The sequence below is a fragment of the Chinchilla lanigera genome, unplaced genomic scaffold, assembly GCF_000276665.1.
Source record: "Chinchilla lanigera isolate Chin_1 unplaced genomic scaffold, ChiLan1.0 scaffold00037, whole genome shotgun sequence".
Lineage (NCBI taxonomy): Eukaryota > Metazoa > Chordata > Mammalia > Rodentia > Chinchillidae > Chinchilla > Chinchilla lanigera.
Genome location: NW_004955438.1, coordinates 10,740,791 through 10,760,258, shown reverse-complemented (window position 1 = coordinate 10,760,258; position 19,468 = coordinate 10,740,791). Strand labels below are relative to the sequence as shown.

The following is a 19,468-nucleotide window of genomic DNA, read 5'->3' as shown; positions in this document are numbered from 1 at the left end:
TTTTTTTATTTTAAGGAGGAAAAAACACCCAAAATTTCAAAACAAGGTAATAGGAGGGTACCAATGGTCAATACATTGCATATTGCTATCTTTAAATTAGTTACTTAGAATACAAGATATCCAGATTTAATTGTTCAAAACAATGTTAGCACATACCTTCCTTTTCAATGAACTAGGAGAAATAAGTAGTATCTTTCTGTTTTAACTTTAAAAGTAAAAGAACAAAAGCATATTAACAGACATCCATTTACAAAGTAGCACAAGAGCAGTACAAGCAATACTGAATTACAGACAAAGTGACAGGGAATTAACAATGGTTGTTGTATTACATATTATATATTGGAATATTATTCAGCTATAAGGAAAGATAAACCCAAGGCTTTTATAAGTAAATGGTCACAACTAGAGACCATACTCATAAGTGAAATAAATCAGACCTACATGTGTAAGCAATGTATTGTCTCACTAGTGTAAGAATCTGAAAGAGTGAATAAAAATTAAGAGGTATGGTAGACATTGTGAAATGAAAGGAAAATGCTCAAAAGTAAAGAGCAACTGGGATGAGAGAAAAGAGAAAAGAAAGAAGTGGAAAACTATGTATATATCTATATACAGGATAGCTAACATAATTGTGCTACTGACATGTCGCTTTATTGAAAGGAACAGTTAATGATTAATTATTTGATCAATCTTGCATGTCTCTATTTGTTTTCCTGAGCAATTATCTTAACTATATATATATATTTTTTTCTTCTTTCCCCTTACTTCTTTTCTCCATTCCTTCTACCCAGTTTCTCTTTACTTTTGAAGTTCCTTCCCATTTTACAATATCTATTGTACTTTCTGGAGTTCTTCATATGTTCTGGATAGTAATCCTTTCTCTGAGGAACAGCTGGAAAACATCTTTTTCCACATGGTGGATTTTCTCTTCACTCAGTGGTTTCTCTTGCAGTGCAAAAGCTTATTAATAAGATGAGATCTCTGTCGTTGATTCTTCGTGATCGTTCCCATGAAATCGGGGTTTTATTCATAAAGTCTTTGCTGACTCCAGTGTCTTCCAGAATTTTACTATTCCATCATCCAGCAGATTTAATGTTTCTGTTTTAATATTTAAATCTTTGATCTATTTTTAATTTAGCTCAGTGCATGGTGAAAGATATGGGTCCAATTTTAATCTTTGGCATGTGCAGAGCCAGTTTTTCCAGCACCATTTACTAAAGAGGTTAACTTTTTCCCAGTGAATGTGTTTGGCACCTTTGTCAAAGATAAGGTGGCTGAATATGTCTGGAGTTATTTCTGCATCTTCTAATCTGTTCCACTGATCTTCAGTTGACCTATAATCTCATCTTTTAATACTTGAGCTGTAAGTTTGCCTTCTTTCATGAGCTCATGTATCTTACTGTCCCAGAATCTTCAATTAATTCTGAAAAAAAAGCTTAGGCTGCAAGGTAACACCTTTGCTATTACCTCTGTCACTGGGCTGGATCTCCTTTTTGACCTAAAAATCTTTTAAGACTCAAGGTATAGAAATCAATAGGTAATACAACAACCATTGTTAATTTCCTACCACTTCGTCTGTAATTCAGTACTGCTTGCATTGTTCTTATGCTATTTTGTAAATGGATGTCTGTTTGTTAATATGTTCTCCTTCTTTTATTTTTAAAATAAACTTTAAGAAAAGAAATTCATCAGTTTTTCCAACCCCCAGAGACCTGAAATTTGTTATTGTGGTTTCACTTCAGCTAGTAATTTAGCCAATCCTTGCCTGAGTTCATTTCTTTCTTGTAATACTTGGCCAAAAGTAACAAATAACAGCCAACACACACTAATTAATGGGAGAACTTTGTTCAAATTGTATACATTCTGGATGTATCAGTCATCCAATTCAGACATCAGAAATTTTATTCGGGAGGCAAAATTGGGCACATTATTGATAATCAACATATCACAGCATATGAGAATCCAAGAATCCAACCATAGCGTTAGCTTGCTGTTTCTAAGAAAAGACACACCGACCATTGCGCTGACCATTTTAGGGCATTGTGGAAAAGTTACATTTGTAAAGATTTCTTCACAAGTTCCACAAAAGCATTTGCTACCCTGTGTGATGGTTAGTGGGACAAGAGGAAGAAGCAAAGGGCAAAGGGACAGAAGATGGTCAAAGTTCAAGTCAGGGAACGGGGATGCTAGGGAGGATTGAGACGGTCCAGACGACCACAGCCTGGGCCCCATGGCTGAATGCACAGGCATCATGGCATTCACCCAGGGATTAGAGCTCAGCAGTTTCTGAGACAGAGACTCAGGGCTTCACCATTTCTTTCAGCAAACTGCGACCCTGGGGTTTTGCGTGGCCCAGTGGAGCAAGGGAGTCCCACAGGAGTGACTGGTGCATCAGAAAGTACAGGGCAGCAAAGTGTTCCTGAAGGAAGTCTTGCACTACCTCCACCTTTACCCCCACGGACTGTACGTATATACAATTGTACAGATTAATGAGTTTGGCTATGACGTTTCCGTACGTGCATATGTTGTGCTTTCGAAGCTTTTTTCTGTTGCATTTGAAATAGTCTATGCTTAAGATTGTGCTGTTATCCAGACATACATTCAGTCTAGAGGGGACTTTGAAGACCTTCTTATCCTCATTTGATAGGCAAGACAACTGAGAATGTGGCCAAGGTCACATATCAAGATTGTAGTATTCTGGGACGAGAATCAGGTCTCCTGTCTCCTCTTCATAAGTAACTGTAACCCAGACTTCTATTTAAGAACAGGCACCTTGACCCAGTGGCACACACTGTGTTTCTAATCTCCCACCGTGAGATACCAGCTGTTTCTCAGTTTGCATTCAGCTCATAGAGTCATCGCATCAACGTACCATGGGAGAAATTCAGCAGGATGAATCCCGAACTATTCCGCTTCCTATCATCCTCACATAGATTATTCCAACTCTCAACTGAGAATTCTAGTTCCAAGGAGTGAAATAAACCCTGCTGTGTCATTACACCACGTTAACATGATTTGGGAATAAACACCCATAGACTGCACAATGCCTCTGGCACAGGCAACAGCTTTAAGATATGATACGCATATGTACCAGTTTCCCAAGGTGAATGCAATGATTATGTATTGCAAACATACATTAATTTAAAAAAAGAAACTAAAAATGCTTGTTTTTATATGACAGAGTGTTAAGAGGGAAAATAATGCACTTTGCCTTTTATTTAAGAAATAGGAAAATTTAGAAGTTATCAGCATGTCTTACATGTTTGTGTCTCTTGGTCATTTCTTTCCTTTTTTAAAATTGAGTGACTGGCACATTTTAGATCTACATAATGATCATATTCATCACAGGGGATTTGCATGTGTACATGATACATTTTGGTTCTTTTTTCCCCAATCGCCTTCCTCCTTTCAACCCTTCTTCTCTTCCCTATTTACAAAGCTTTGTTCCCATTTTATCCTTTATTTTAATTGGTTTATTTTCCTTTTTTCTTCCTTCTTTTTCCCTTTCCCCCACTCTAACTCCTCTTTCCTTTTGAACAACGTCTTCCCATTTCACAGTATCTATTGTACATTTTTTTTTTTTTCCTGTACCAGGAATCGAACTCATGATGTTGCGCTTGCCAGGCAGGCGCTGTGCCACTGAGCTAAATCTCCAGCCCCTCTATTGTACATTTTGGTCCTTATTTACTCTTCAAGTTTCTCACACCAGGGAGACAATGAGATGTCTACACATGCGAGTCTTATTTATTTCACCTAAGTGTATGGTCTGAAGTTGCATCCATTTACCTAGAAATGTCTCAAGTTTATCCTTCTTTATGGCACAGTAGTACTCCCTTGTATTAAAAAACCACATCTTTATCCATTCCTCAGTTGATGGGCCTTTCTTATTTTCAAAATCCTATGTATCAACAATTATTACCACATGGACCTGCAGGATTTTTTCCCAAAGTGACTCTCAAGGTTCTTTGAGAAACTGAATGAGGACAGGCAGAGGGAGGTGAAGTCTATATATCATCTTCTGAAATGTTACAGGACTGGGGATTTAGCTCAGTGGCACAAGGGCCTGCTTGGCAAGTGCAAAGTCCTGAGTTACGAAGCACATTAGCATATTAAGTGCTTTGGAATCCTTTCATTTAGTCTGTTTCTCACATTTTTTCGATCATGAGACCCTTCTTAATTTATTTCATTTAACTTCCTTAGAATTCAAGGTTCTCAGAATGTTCTTTGAGAGTTCTCATTTATAATTACTCTTCAGGGACTTAACACTTGGGCTGGTGTTTTTGGAGACTGTACCGAACTGGAGCCTCACATGTGTGGTTTCCCTTGTAAGCCCCTCCCCAGTGTGACTCTTCAACATCAGGAAATTCTCTTCTATCACAAGGCAACAATATCTTTCATCTTTTCCCAGTTCTTGAATGCCTACTGTCTGTGCACACTAGCTGTGGCTAGTGTGGATGAGACCCAGACCTCCGCAGAGTCATTCCTGACCTTCCCTCTTCTGCCTCCATAACTTCCCAGATCACTCAGACAGACACTTTCTACTCATACTCTGTACCAATAAGAAATCCTGGCAGCAAGTACTAGGAGTTCAGGCACTGGGAGATCTTGAGGCCTACAGCAGGTTGTTTTTCCTGTTTCATTTTTCTATGCTTTTGTTTATTTATTCATTTTGCATTTTCTTATCCACTCACTCCAAGGCCATCTATCTCCTCTCCTTGTCATATAGATGTGACTTGGAGAACTACTTTGTTTATTGAGTGTGTACTCAGAAGAACTCACCTCTTACCCCAAGCAGCTTATCCAAGTATTTCTACCAAATTAACAGAATGTTCCTCTAAGAAAATTCCAGTTACATGTTCCCATATTGTTTTTGAAGATATATTTATGTGTATATAATGTTGAATCTATAATATATAGATTATATTAAGAAAGATGACAATAGCTGTTCATGGTCACTGAATGTAGATTCCCCTACACTTTTTTTTTTCTGGTGGTCTAGAAAGTTGGTAGTTAAAAAACCTGGCTGCATATTACAATCATATTACAATCAAATACCAATGTCTGAGCTTTACAGGTAGAGATTCTGCTTCAAATGACCGAGTCCATGCATCCACTTCCCAAGCACCCAGGCAATTCAGTTGTGCACATCAGAGAATAGTGTCATTATTTAGAACACAATAAACAAACCATCAGAAGCAGAAAATACTTAAATACTCCACCAGTAATTAATAAGCCTGATCACCCACAGTGCCTACTTAGCTATTCATCTGGTCATACACAGCTCTTCAGATACAGCTTTCCTTCCAGATGCTCAGAAAAGTGTGAAAATAATTTCTTCTTATAGTTGTCCACAGAACTCCAGGCTTGTGAGGATGGGAAAGTAAATCTAGAACATTTAGGTGTTTTCTTGATGCCATCATTAGCATGATGTCACACTGAGAAATTTACAGTCAGGGATGCGTACTCAGCTCCCATATGTGCAGCAATTACAACTCACCTGTCTCTGAGGTTTGAGGAGGCAGAGTCTGGCTGTGGTTAGCGATGAAGGTGGCTGCAGGAGCACCCTACGGGAGGTGGTGATCAGGAACTACAGGGATCAAGGCAGCCCTGTTAGATAAGAGGGCAAGCTGTTCCGTGTCTTGTCATTCACTCTTTGCTCTGAACTGCTATCCTATCTCTCCACTTCAGCCTCACGAGTAAGTTATCCTTCAAAGACCCACAACAGATGCCCCTTCTCTCTCCTTGGAGCCTACACCACACTCTGTCTTGACCTCATATGACATCATACATTTTCCTTCTAGATTTCCAGGTCCTGAAAGGCAGCATCTTGTATTTTAACTTTCTTTGCATCAACAGAGCTCAATAAAGTGTCTCTACAGAGCGAGCCTCAAATATGCTTATGATACTTCACATAAACTTCCTGATGTCTGTAATATCTACCATCCAACTTGGAATGAGCTTAAGAAATCCAATATCCCTTACAAATCCAGACAGCTCACTTAACAGAATGGAGTTATTATCAATAGGCACAAACAATAGACCTCGAGCTCTGCTTTGGTGATACAGCAACTGCTGCTCATCTTGCTTTTAGAACAGAGGTAAAGTGATACTGAGTTGAAGGCCATTACTGAACAAGAAAAATGGTAGGAAAGAGAGCCAGATACAGAATTACTGTATTTAATCAGAACAAGGAAGAAATCTCTTTACTAGAAAGTTTGCTTAAATATACTCTACTACCTTTTCCAAATCCCTAAATTGTTAAATATTTTCTTTAAAAGTAGCTGTTCCTCTTTCCAGTATGTGCCCAGTGTTCTGGGAATCAACTAATCTTATTGCTTTTTGGCTCACCTGTGCTGGGAATCTCATAAGAACTCAGGGGTCCGGCCTTTGTTACTTTTTCCAGGAGACATGAATCATTCCCATCCACTGGCTTCTGGGAATAATTCAGCTGGAAAACTTGCAGCTGCTAAATCCACCATGTCTTCTCACCAGGATGTAACCTCAGTACTCAGGGGTTTTAAACCCAAATAACTTTAGAAGTCAGGCGGGGAGGAGAGTGCAGGGAGTATGCAGGGTGTAGCATGGTGGGCATTGATAGAGACTGAAAAGTGGCGTAAAGGTATCCAAATGTAAAATTTTTCAGGCAGTTGGGCCTGCCACACAAAATACACACAGAGGCCAATTTATTCTGAAGGCCTAAGTGTTCCACTGACACACAGTCATGCGACTTCTCCTGCATTCCCACCCTATACCTCTCTGTGCTTTCCCTCCGTTGATGAAGCTGTCATACATAATTTTAGATCTGCTAACTCTATCTTGTTTTATACCTATGCGATGAAATTTGCATAGATTTCATGCAGCCTAACTTGAAGAGTCTTTATCTCACACCTGGGCCACATGCCTTTCATCTCTTGACTTGGGCTTCCCTATAGATCCTGCTGAGGACCTCTGCTAAGCACACAGGAGGCAGATCCTGGAGGCACAAGGGAGTAAACATCCATCCCCAAGGTGAACCTTTGACCAATGGGAGATGGGAGATTAAATAACAGGCAAAGTATTCCCCTTTCTCTTTCTCTACCAGTAGATAGTGCTAAGATGTAGTTTTTTACGGTTTCTTGGACAATGAGCTGTCAGTTATCTCCCCACCCCTAGTGGCAATATGCTTGCTCACAAATCCTCATTAGCTTTCCTTATGTCTCTTCTTTCTTCCGTCCTTCACTCCTGATCTCTGGAATTATACCCAAGTCTCTTGCCCTAAAATATACTTTTTGAGGAAGCCCAGTGTAAAACAATTGGAATCAGCATTGGCCCTATAAATCAAACTATCTGGATGAGATTTTCAATTTAGATGACTTAGTGATCGAATGCCAATAATGAAATACTCCATTACTTATGCTAAGTGAAGTGATAATCTGTGGCCTGCAGTAATGCTATGTATTACTTGAGGTTCTCTAGAGGAGAAACATATATATAAAGAGGATTTATTTGGTTTATGAGATGAGAGGTGGGAGAGTCTATAGTGGCTCTCTGTAGGATCAGAGGTGGAAGAACCCACAGTGAGTGTCTGTGTGCTAGAGAGTCAGATGATCCAGGAGCTGCTCGGCCTGAGAAGATGGAAGCCACAGACCAAGGGATGCTTGTAGCACCAGCCCAAGGTCAAAGGCCTGTAGAATCATTGGTGTGGTCTGAACTAGAAAATTTAAGAAAGTGGAGACCAATATGCAAAGGCAATGGTGAAGACTGAAGCTCTTCTAAAACAAGGACACTTTCTTATTTTCCCTTTTATTTGGTATAAGCTATAAGCCTGTAGCCTAATGGGCTCACACCCAGGAAACATCTTCTCTCAGTTTTCTGGCCCACAAGTCAGTTGTGCACAGATATACCCAGAACTGTGTGCCACTGGTCTGCTAGGCATTTGTTAATCCTTTCAAGGTGATATACCATGATTAATGGTCACACAATAGAATTATGAAACCATTAACCCCAGGTTAATTGGGTGAGATGCAGGCAGAAGATATAGTACTATAATATGTTGTTCTTCAGTGTTAAGAGGCCAATGATAATTATAAGAAATTTTGACTAGGATAACTCTCTTAAGTGCATTGAAAGACTTGGCACAAGAAACTGAAGCTCATAGCAGCCAAAAGCTAAGTAAAAATACCCTTAAAAAGACAGAGTGTTCTATGGTAACTTTGAAGGAGACTCAGTTCTTGCAAGACTGCACTGAAATTAGATCCAGGATCTTAAATACACAATTTAAGCAGATTTCATCAGTCATGCTATGGCCTGATGTGAAAACATGTGGGATTGAATGGCTTTGCTAGGGATATTTGGGTGGATGATCCTGACACTTGTGAACTCTCCAGGATGGCTGAAGCAAACCCCTCCAGTGTTAAAGGGAAGCAGCCTTCGTTTTCTAGAGACAATGAAAGGACATTGCTCAAGGTCGCTGCTTTGCTGTATGACACAGCTGATTCACTCCTCATTTTTCAGAGTTAGGTCTCAGCACAATCTGGTCAGGGAAATACAATGTCCTGGAGCAATCTCCTGAAAGTTCCAAGAGGAATAGCCTATACCCCAAAGAATTTGCACGACCTGGGGAAAGAGATCTAAAGAGTATTGGCCCAGGATGGAGAAGGTAGATATAATACTGGGTAGAGAGCATGGATTGATAAGAAGGAATTCATTCTTAACTACTAAGCACCTAAATTATGGGTTTCAACAATGGGAAACATTTCAAAATTTTCCTGAAAATCTGTTGGGATGAGTCCTTCAATCTTGTACAGGAAGATGACTGTTAGTAAACGAGGTGGTAAGGTTCCAGATATAGCATTGAAAAAGGATCAGAAGGCTCCTGGAGATGGAGCTGTTGGATTTAATTTATAAGGTAAGACCTAAAAACTTATCATTACCTGGTGATGTTCACTGAGGGGAGGCAGAAGACACTCCCTCAACAAGACAATAAGAAACCCAATCAAGGTATTGACAATTATTTAAAAGTTTGATGAATATTGTCTTTGTAAAAAAAGAACTGATGATTAGAGATACTGCCATAAAACTGACTCTACATTATCCTTGGGCATGACAGGATTTCAGAATAGCAGAGCAGAATATCCAACTATCACAGACATAGTAGACATAACATCAATAATGGTGAGACAAGGTCAGATAGTCAATCAAAATGTCTTAACAGGGATCTTTGGTTTTGGCTAATGGACCATGGTGTCCTTAGACATGAGACAGCTAGACTGCTGGGTAGTATTGCTGACTTGTTTTATTGTATTTCTAAATATTAAGAACCACTGAGCAGAAGTGTGACATCAGTTACCACAGTGGAAATTTGTGGTTCCTCTTCCAGTTTCAGGGTTCATGTTAAGACCTAGAAATCATATATTGAAGAGAGGCTGAGTTCCCTTGAAAACAGTTCCCGTGTAAATACATAGACATGCACCCAATAGTCACCCAATCCTTTCTTATAGGGATCTGTGGAGATTTGGTAAAGCATTGTATACTGAGGGAAAGAAAATACATACTGTTTTGAGCATTGTTAAATCTGGAATCTGATCTTTCTGATACTAGCAGATTCAAAACATCATCATAGAATTTAGTTTAGAGTAGTGATGCATGTGTGCTAGGTGATTAATGAAATTTTAGACCTGTTTATCTTGGTTATTTCCCTAGTCACCAAGTATACTTTATCTTGAACATCTGCATGAACCTTCACATTGTGTCCCAAAGTAAAGGTCATTATGGTAGGAAGCACCACGTGAAACCTCTGCAGTTACACACACATACACACAGTCCTACATGCATACTATTATCTGTACAGTAAGAGAGGAGCAATCTGCATCCCTGGAAGAGAGGGAGGGAGAGAGAGAGAGAGAGGGAGGGAGAGATCATGGCAAATGGTAGTGTGCTATCATAAATTTAATTGGGTTATAACTCCCATTATTGTTGCAAAATGAAGTACCTTTAATGGAACAGGTTAACACAATTTCTGGCACTTTATATGCATCTCCTAATTTGAAGAATGCACTCTTGTAGATCGGGGATAGTCAAACTACAGATTCTGGGCCAAATATGTAGGTATGACACACACTACTGAAGGGTCTGTGCATGTATGTTAGCCAACCTCTCTCGTCCATAGCCTCTCTACTGGACAATGAGCCCAAACACAAAGTAATCATTTGACAAGGATAGAGGCTTAGACGGGCTCCCTTTGAATCAGCTAATGTTGTTCTTTCTTTCTTTGTTTCATTTTTTTTTTAGTTTTTATTTTTATTTGCATGTGTTTGAACTACATAATGATTACATTCCTTGTGGGGAGTTGGTACATGTACTTAATGCGTCTTAATGTTTTTATCTCCTTTCCTTCCCTTCCCTCCCTCTTCCTTCCAGTTCTGCTTCTGAAGGCCTAACCTACTAGCAGCAGACAAAGAAGAGATTAGTCTCTTGGGATAGGTTGGTTACAACTGGGCATCTTCTACCCTGGGATTGTGGGGTACAGAAATTTCCCCTTACAGGAATTGATCCTTAATCTGAAAATGTATTTGTATCCTTATCTGCAATACCTCTCCTGGCCTACCATCCAAAAGCTTACAGAATGCTTGACTTGTTGACATGGTGTCTCATACATCACACTAGGGGATACATTTTATAGTAACGAAAAGTAATGGGTGCATGCACATTGGATCCTCTAATTGTTCCTTGTACCCTATCACCTATCACTCAGAAGCAGCAGTGGGAGAAATCCTGTTAAGGTTTCATTTAAGAGATTAGCTGAGGGATGACACTGAACAGGATGGAATGCAATCTTATCCATACTAGGATATGGTATGGGTATATGTGTATTGTGTTTGTGCATGCACACATGTGTATTAAGATGATGAAAAATATATGGTGCTGTATTCCCAGTAGCTCAATTACACAGGACCGGGAGCCAAGTATTTACATAACTTATGTTTCCTATTCTGCAATCTTAGCCTCTGTAGGATTAGAAGTCCTGATAGTTACAGTGGATTGAGAATGATTCTATCAGAAGAAATGTAGGGATCCACTGAACACAAAGCTTATGACTATAGGTAGAAGGGAAGATAAGATACTCTATTTTTAAGAGTAATATCCACTGAACAAATAGGATTGCTGTATCTAATAAGGATATGAAGAAGATGAAGAAGAGTGTGTGGAAACCAAGGGTTTCAAAATACATAATGTTATACTCTATATGTTATAATATTTTATGTTATATATTTTATTTTCTCTGCCCAGTAATTATATATATATATATATATATATATATATATATATATATAGTGGTACTTCAGTTCATAAGCTTAATTCCTTCCATGATTCTGGAAAAATTGGCCGTGTTCATGTTCACGCAGGAAAGATGGCTGTGGTTATATTGATAACCTGATGCAGAATTTGCAAACAAAAACAAAATTTTGCCAAATGCTTCTGTTTGTGAACCAAATTGTTTGCAAAGAGAAGCATTCATGAACCGAGGTACCGCTGCACAGCAATAACTCTGACCCAATAAAGGCAAATAAAGTAAGGGCCCAGGCCCCTAAAGTGAAGATCTTTGTCACCCCATCAGGACATGAACCCATATAGCTAGTGTGCTTATCGGTGGTGAGGGAAATATAGACTGTTGGAAGCACTTGGAGGTTAAATGATTATTAGTTACGATTTCAGATCCAGGTAGAACCACATCAATCAAAGTTTGTTTTACTCATCCTCGTGCAGATGATGGCTGACCACTGCCTGGAAGGGAGTCTTGTGACAGACTGGACTAGTTCTTCCCTTCTTGGGGAACTAGACATAATGACAGGGCAAAATGAAGTTGAACTGTAAAAGGGATGGAGTGTATTAGCCATCTTTTATATCATACTTTACATTCTTTGTCTCACCTATTTCATGCAAGCTACTATTGGGAGGACTTGTTCTTGGGATATGTTTTGAGCACTTGCCTGCAGATGCAACCTGATAGCATTGCAACTTCTCTCCTGCCCTAGAGCCACCCTGATGATATCTCTATGAGATCCTTATTGCAAGCTGGTATGTGCGCTGTGGAAGAACAGGGATGTTCATGCCCTGTGAGATAAACCTTTGACCAATGGGAGATTATAGCCAGTGGTTAAATTCCTCCTTTTATTTGTTCTGTGGTGAGATTATACAATGTCTTAGAAGATAGCCAACTGTCAATGGGGTTGAGCAATCACCCACACTCTGCAACAGTGAGCTCTATAATGCAGCTTCATCTTCTTCCTTTCCCTAATTCCCCTCTCCTTCCTGGGATTGCATGACCTGATTCAGGTTAGGACAATCGCCTACCTCCCGGCATTATGGTACCCTTTAGTGAATCCACTGTCATGACACACACTTTCTCTGATTGCATCTTAGGTGAAAATTGGTCATCTTCTGTGGGAAGCACTTTCCCCGCAGCATGCACACATGAAGACAGATGGTTCACCAGATACTATTTCTAGATAATCGCTCTTCCTTCCTGCACCTTTAAAATATATGGCCAGGTGTGGTGGTGCATTCCTTCTAAACCCAGTGGTTGAGATTCTGAGGCAGGAGGATCATCATGATTTGAGGCCAGCCTGGACTACATATTGAGCTCAAGGCCAACCTCAACTCCATAGTGAGAGGCTGTCTCAAAAATGTATGCCATCCAGCTGAATTACCCACTGGTACTTCCAAATACTTTTTGCATCAGTCCATTTGTACCTTTCCAGATGCCACCTGTATAATCCAGGCCTGCAAAAATCTTGTATGGTTGTTTCCATACCTTTCCTTTTTTTTTTTGGTACCGGAATCAAACTCAGGACCTTGTGCTTGCCAGGCAGGTGCTTGTGCCTCTGAGCTATATCTCCAGCCCTTCCATACCTTTCCTTTACCAACATCAGATAACTCTGCTTTTAAACTTGCCTCCCTCCATCTGGACACTAAGACAAGAGCAATCTTTGTAAGGTACAGTCTGGTTATATCATTCATTGCTTAAAGATTTTTCAAGGCTACTTATTGACCATAATAGAAAAATTCAAATTATTAGTCTTAGCTAAAAAAAACTCTTTAAAATTTCACTTCTGTTTTTTTTTTTTCAGCCTTTATCTTTTGCTACTTCCTTCCTCACAACCGGCTCCAATAACATTATACTACTTTCATTTCCATAAAATGGAGCACCGTACATTCTGACTTTCGACCTCAAACACCCTCCTCCACTTGATTACTGCATATTCAGCCCTTTGGCTCTCAGCTGTCTCAGAAAATTCTGCTCAGTCTTCTGATTTTGAGCTTGCATTCATCCCTATCTAAAGTTTTAAACTAATACCATAGCACTCCCTATATTTAATTGTTTAACTTTGGATACTTTGTCAGACTGTCAACATCCAAGTAGTTCAAGCATCTAGTAAAGATTAAGCACTTGACCAAAATTTGTAAAACAGTTAACGAAAGAATTACATGCTTTTCTTTTTTGTTAAATTGCTTACCATCTTTCATAATGCCATCCTAAGAGATGAATGTACCCCCATATTTCTCCAATGTACTAAAGTAAAATGAAATGGTATATGAATAACATGAAGTTGACCAGGGACTTTACCTAGGATGATTTAAACCATTGGGCCTCATCTTTTTCAGTCAGTGTCTTAGTCTGTTTTATGTTACTGCAACAAAAGAAGTCTGGGAAACTTTGAAGGAAAAGGCGTTTCTTTGCCTCATGATTCTCATGGCTGGAGGGCCCAAAGAGCCTGGTGCTAGTATTCTGGTAAAGGCCCCTTGGCTGTGGTATAACTTGGCTGGGAGGAGGCGGAGGGGAGCCAGGCTTGTGCAGAAGGACCATGTGTGTGAGCAAAGAAACAAACTAACAGGGAAAAGCCAGGTGCATTAATTTTACAACAACCCACTTTCAGTGGAACTAATCCACTCCTGTGAGATGGAGCCACTCCCACAACACAGCAGGAGGGTGGAGGGTTGAGCACCATGGCCCAGCTGCCTTCTGTGAGGCTCCACTTCTTAAAAGTTCCATGACCTCGGTACCATTCATTGGGGACCAAGCCTCAATCACATGTCTCCTGGAGAACAGTTCATTCCCAAACCATAACAGCCAGCAGTTTAGAAAAAAATAGGTTAAATTCTAAACATAGACTCATAACCATTTATTATCCTCCTTCTGCATTTTAGTGTTTTTAAAATGCTGTGTTATTTTGGTATCACAATAGTGGATCACAAAGCTGAACACGCCTACTTTTTATCATTCATCTCACTGAAGGTCTTGCATCTGATATCACATAAAGATTACAATTTAGGCTTCCTAGTGACTGATACAGAACAGCAGACAAAAAAGGCTGCTGTCCTGGTGAACTATAAAAGTGGAGTCCCCACAGAATACTGATATCCCCTCCCCCAGGAAGGTGCAATCTATTTGCAGTAGCATGCTCATGCTAGAGACTCCTGAAATTACAGCGCAACATAGTTAAGATGCATTCTTCAGCTGTGATCAGCCACACTGCACTTTAAGAAAGAACAGTCTGATAGAACAACATGGCATGGTGCTTAAGGCCATAGGCTTTTGACCCAAACATTTGGGTTCAAATCATTATTCTGCATTTAATCTCTAACTTACATTATCTTCAGGTACAGTGGAGAAAGTATCTGCTTCTTAGAATTGTAGGGGAATTTAACTAAAATATCAGACTTGTTGCTCCTGGCACAATTTATATCGGTGATGGTGAAACTTTTAGAGACTGAGTGCCCAAACTACAACCCAAACCCCACTTATTTATCACAAAGTGCCATCACTACTATTAAGCCTGAATGCTCAATTGCTGGGATGAGGCTGGGGTGACTTGGCTTGCGTGCCAACAGAGAGGGCTCTGTGTGCCCACTGCAGCATGCATGCCACTGGTTCACCACAACTGATCTAAACTATTTGTTATGGCTTGTATCTAGATGTCCCCCAAAGCCTTATGCAGTCATAGGTGGGGCTTTCCAGAGGTGGCTGGGTCTCGGCTTTGTGATGCTGGGATTAAGGGTGCCCTACCCTAGCTATGAAAGCTACCCTCTCTAAGGGTGGGTAGCCTGGATGGAATATAAGGGACTGAAAGAGGACCACTGCTATTACTTCCTGCTTTAATACTTTGCTACCTATTGCCTGCCATGAACTGTTTCTCTTCTGTGATGCCCCTCTGGGGGGGCCACCCTGCCTTGGAGCCAGCCAAGTATAAACTGAAACCTCTGCAAACCACGAGCTAAATAAACCTTTCCTCCTTTGACTTTAGGTGCCAGGTGTTTTGTCTTAGCAACGAGCAAAGTAACTGAGATACTATCAATACAGGCATGGCAGGTATCACTGATGAATTTCTAAAAACCTGGAAGGGACAGATCTGATTAAAGGCGCCCTAGGAATCAGAATACTCAGGGAGAGCTGAAGGTCAGGGAACCAGAGGGAAGTAGGAGGGGAGGAAGTGGGTATGGCTATTTTCTCCAGTGTACTTCTTATTAAATTATAGCTTCCAATCTGGCATTTAGAACTCTAGGCACTCATCCTAGGAGCCAGCAAGTCAGAAATAAATTGTGATAAGCCCATTCTATTATGAAAAACATTCTCAGCAAACTGCAGGAGAGAGATAGCAGGAAGATCCATGGCTAATGCACTGCTTTTAGAGGACTTTCATAACTCACTGGGACACTCAGGATGTTTTGTGCTTTTGCCTAGACATAAACAGATAATGAGCACAGTGACTCACTTGTCAAGCAAAAAACTTGATTAAATTTTTTTAGCAATAAGCAGAATCATAGTAAATAATATCTTTAATGCTAGCCTGGAATAAGCTGAAGGCTAATTTGTCATGAATTCACATCAGCTTTCATATGGTGGAAAATTCTGCCATGCGTAGAATGGGTTAAGTGGTTTTTAGGACTTTTCCTAACATAAGAACTGCAAACAAATCACACCCATAAAAACCATATTACTATATTTCTTATGCTCACACAGTAAGGTTGAAATGTTTAATAGAAAATTAGTAGTTTATCACTCTCAAACACTTTCATATTCAGCATTTCATTTGCACTGAATTACAATTAGATGGACAGAAGAAATATTATTGTCCTGATGTTCAAGATGAGGAAACAGTCTCTGAGAAGTTATTCTATTTGCTCAAGATCACAGAGCTTGTCAACAAAATAGCAACAGCCCGAAGAGGTCTCCTGGCTCCAAATTAAGAAGCCCAAAGGATCACTCCACTGATGCTATATTTGAGAATGTTCCCAATCCCAGGTATTGTCATGTTTACCTGAGCTATTTTTAGTATAAGTGTTTAGCAGTCAATGTCACAGTGTAAGAATTTAGATGAGACTATATGTTCAGAGGCTCACAGACACCCCGGGCCCATGAATAGACAATATACAACTGAGAAACTTCATGCTTCTTTGTTCCTCCAATCTCACTCTTGATCTTTGCTGGGAAGCTTTGTGCTCTTGAAAGCTGACCCTATGATTTCTAGCCTCTGGCTTCCTGGTGGTTCAACCAGTAAGGGATTCCTACAGAGAACTAGCAGGAGAGAGATAAGGGAAGTTGGGGTATGTATTTCTTTTTTCAGCTCTCATTTTAATATGTGGTCTCAGGTTAGCTGTGATTAGAGCTCCAGCCCAGCAGCCCTCTGTAGACAGCTTTCTGTGCCTCCAGCTTTGTCAACCACTCCTACCTCTTTCCCCTTTCGTGCCTTGGGTGTCTGGATACCTAACTGTTACTATCCCTAGTTCCTGCACCATCCCTATGGCTTCCTTGTACAGTGCCCATGCCCTAGTAAGTATCTATCACTCTCCTTGAATTGTCTGAATTTAAGTGAGCCCTCTGTTGACTGCCAGGATCCTTCCTGGTGTTACTGTAGACAATGAACATTGCTGAAAGTATCTATTCTCTCTACAAAGAAGGCCAATTGCTACCCTGTTATAAAAGGAAATAAATCAACATCTCTTTCAAATGAGACGGATACAGGGTGTGGGCCTGGTGACACAGGTGTAGCGGTCTAGCGGAAATATCTGAAAGCCACAGTCATAAAAATAGTCTCTTTTCTCTCCTCTTGATATAACATCATCTTGGTTTTCTTTGGAGAAACCGTACTTTCTTCTGTTCACCCACTTCAGTCAGGGTGGGACTGACCCTACTCTCCAGAGATAGGTTTGGTGTAAATGTGAGAACAGAGCAGAGTCATTATTTTTTCCAGAAATAGCAGGATAGAGTCTCTCTTTCCCCTGGATTGTCTAAGCTGTGGCACCTAAGCCTGGAGATGCTGGTAACCATCTTCGGCATCATATAAAAGCCAAATAGTGGGGCTGGGGATTTAGCTCAGCGGCAAAAGCGCCTGCCTGGCAAGCGCAAGGTCGTGAGTTTGGTTCCCGGTACTGGAGAAAAACCAAAAAAAAAAAAAAAAAAAAAAAAACCAAATAACAGCCAAATAGCAAAACACTGGAATTTAGTGATGGCAAAAATGTCTTCCTGCCCACGCGGATAAAGCGTTTGAGTTGTTCCATACCTGAAATTTCCTCTAGAATTTTTTTTCCCCTGAGCCAGTAATCTTTTTCTTTTTCTCGTGGATAGTACAGTCTGGTCCCTTCATCCAGGACCGTCTGCGGTAAAGGGGGAAAAAACCCAAAACTGGTTGGTGACACCTGAAACTAATTCTAGTCTCTGGTAGAAGTTGCATGACCTTTGGCAAATTATACTGTCACCCTGGGCACTGATTTCATCTATAAAATGAGAATTTTGCACTGGATGTTCTTCAAATGTCTTTCTGGAGTTGAATATAGAGGACAAACAGTGGGCAGTCTTCCAGTTCACCGGGAACTGAGAGCAAACGTCTCCCCGAAAGTGAGCTCATTCTCTATTTCCAGTACATCCACCACAGGAGACAGCCAGCCACTGCCACCCATCCACTAAAGGCTATTATGAATCACAACCATTCCCAGCCCTTGCTAGCCCGATTGGTATTCCTAGGAGATCTCATTTCCCCACTTGAGTTCAATCAGCCAAATACACTGTGCAATTTTCATGGTATCTTTCTTCAAATCTAATCAGCGCATCAAATGTCCAAGTAAATATTCAATGTCCGGCAGAAGTAAAATGTCATAGTAGAGATTGTGATTATTAACATTCTGTCTTTATGTGTATCCTCCTTAGAAGGGACTGAATTCATTTTTATCAAAAGAACAGAGACACAAGTGAGTTTCACAGTATGGATGAAGGGAAAATTTGAAAAATCCGTAATCCTCATTACTCATCACTTCATTCCTCCACCACCAGGTGAAACGACCAGGACACTGTTTCTAGGCTCTTTGCTCCAGTTTTATTTTCTGCTATTGCTTTTACGAGGATGAAATTTTAGCTTAAATAAACTAGATTTATATAAAACAAATGAAACAGAATTACCTTGTTTAAGTTGAGGTCACATATTTGCATACCACATTTAGATGTGGGAAAGAAGCTATTGTCATCTTACCCTGAAAACTCTACTCCCACTGAAAAATAAAACCCTAAATTAGTTCACAGAAGGTATTTTATTCTCTGCTGGAAGAGACTCTTTTAAAGTTCAGTATCTTTTGAAAAAAAATCCCTCAAAATTTTAATTTTGGTAGTATTTCTTTCTTGGTAATATTTCTCACCTCGGCTATTCACATAATGGTGTTTTGTACAAGACGGAGTCTTCCACAAGATGGCACCTGGGTACAGATGAAAGCTTGTCTTCCTTTTTGTGTGGTGAAGAAAGGGATGATGTGTTCTTGTTGATAATGGTACGGGTTTTTTTTTTTTTTTCTTTTTCTTTTGGTCTTTGAGAAGATAGCCTGCCTGTCCATTGGGCGTCTTCTAGACAGAAGTTGCTGATGCCCTCATTCTGTTATGCTCCCTTACCCTGGTGCTTCTTGAGTTGCAGATCCTGTTGGTGTCAGCTGCCTCCTCTGCCCTATCCTGGTCCTACTTTGTTTACCCTGAAGCCTCTGGCACAGGGTCAAATTTCCCTCTCACAGTGATCTGTGGTAGCATTCTAGTCCTCATCTCTCATTCCTCTGCTTCTACCTCTAGGAGCGTGTGAGAATATTCAGATTCCTGCTCTGCTCTATGGGAACTGATCTAGTCTCAGTTATCTTCTTTTGCTTAACTATGGCATATCACCATATTTATTTTTCAATTTTGTTGCAGTTTTTCAACTTTGGTTCAGGGGTTCCCTGAGAGGTGATTTCCCTAAATCACAAGTAGGATGTGGGGGCTGGGGGTTTAGCTCAGCGGCAAAAGCGCCTGCCTGGCAAGCGCAAGGTCGTGAGTTTGGTTCCCGGTACCGGAAAAAAACCAAAAAAAAAAAAAAAAACAAGTAGGATGTGGAGCAGCTTCTCTGCTTTATTTTCCTTTTCTTTCTTTCTTTCTTTCTTTCTTTCTTTCTTTCTTTCTTTCTTTCTTTCTTTCTTTCTT

The 19,468-nt window shown here is 40.1% G+C and overlaps 1 long non-coding RNA gene across 1 annotated transcript in view; it reads right to left on the bottom strand.

Moving 5' to 3' along the window:
• The window catches only part of LOC106149173, a 34,182-nt gene extending 28,551 nt beyond the window's left edge, over positions 1 to 5,631 (bottom strand). The window contains exon 1 of the long non-coding RNA XR_001235164.1: positions 5,498 to 5,631. This is a non-coding gene — a long non-coding RNA (uncharacterized LOC106149173). The remainder of the gene's footprint in view (positions 1 to 5,497) is intronic.
• Positions 5,632 to 19,468: the final 13,837 nt, after the last annotated feature.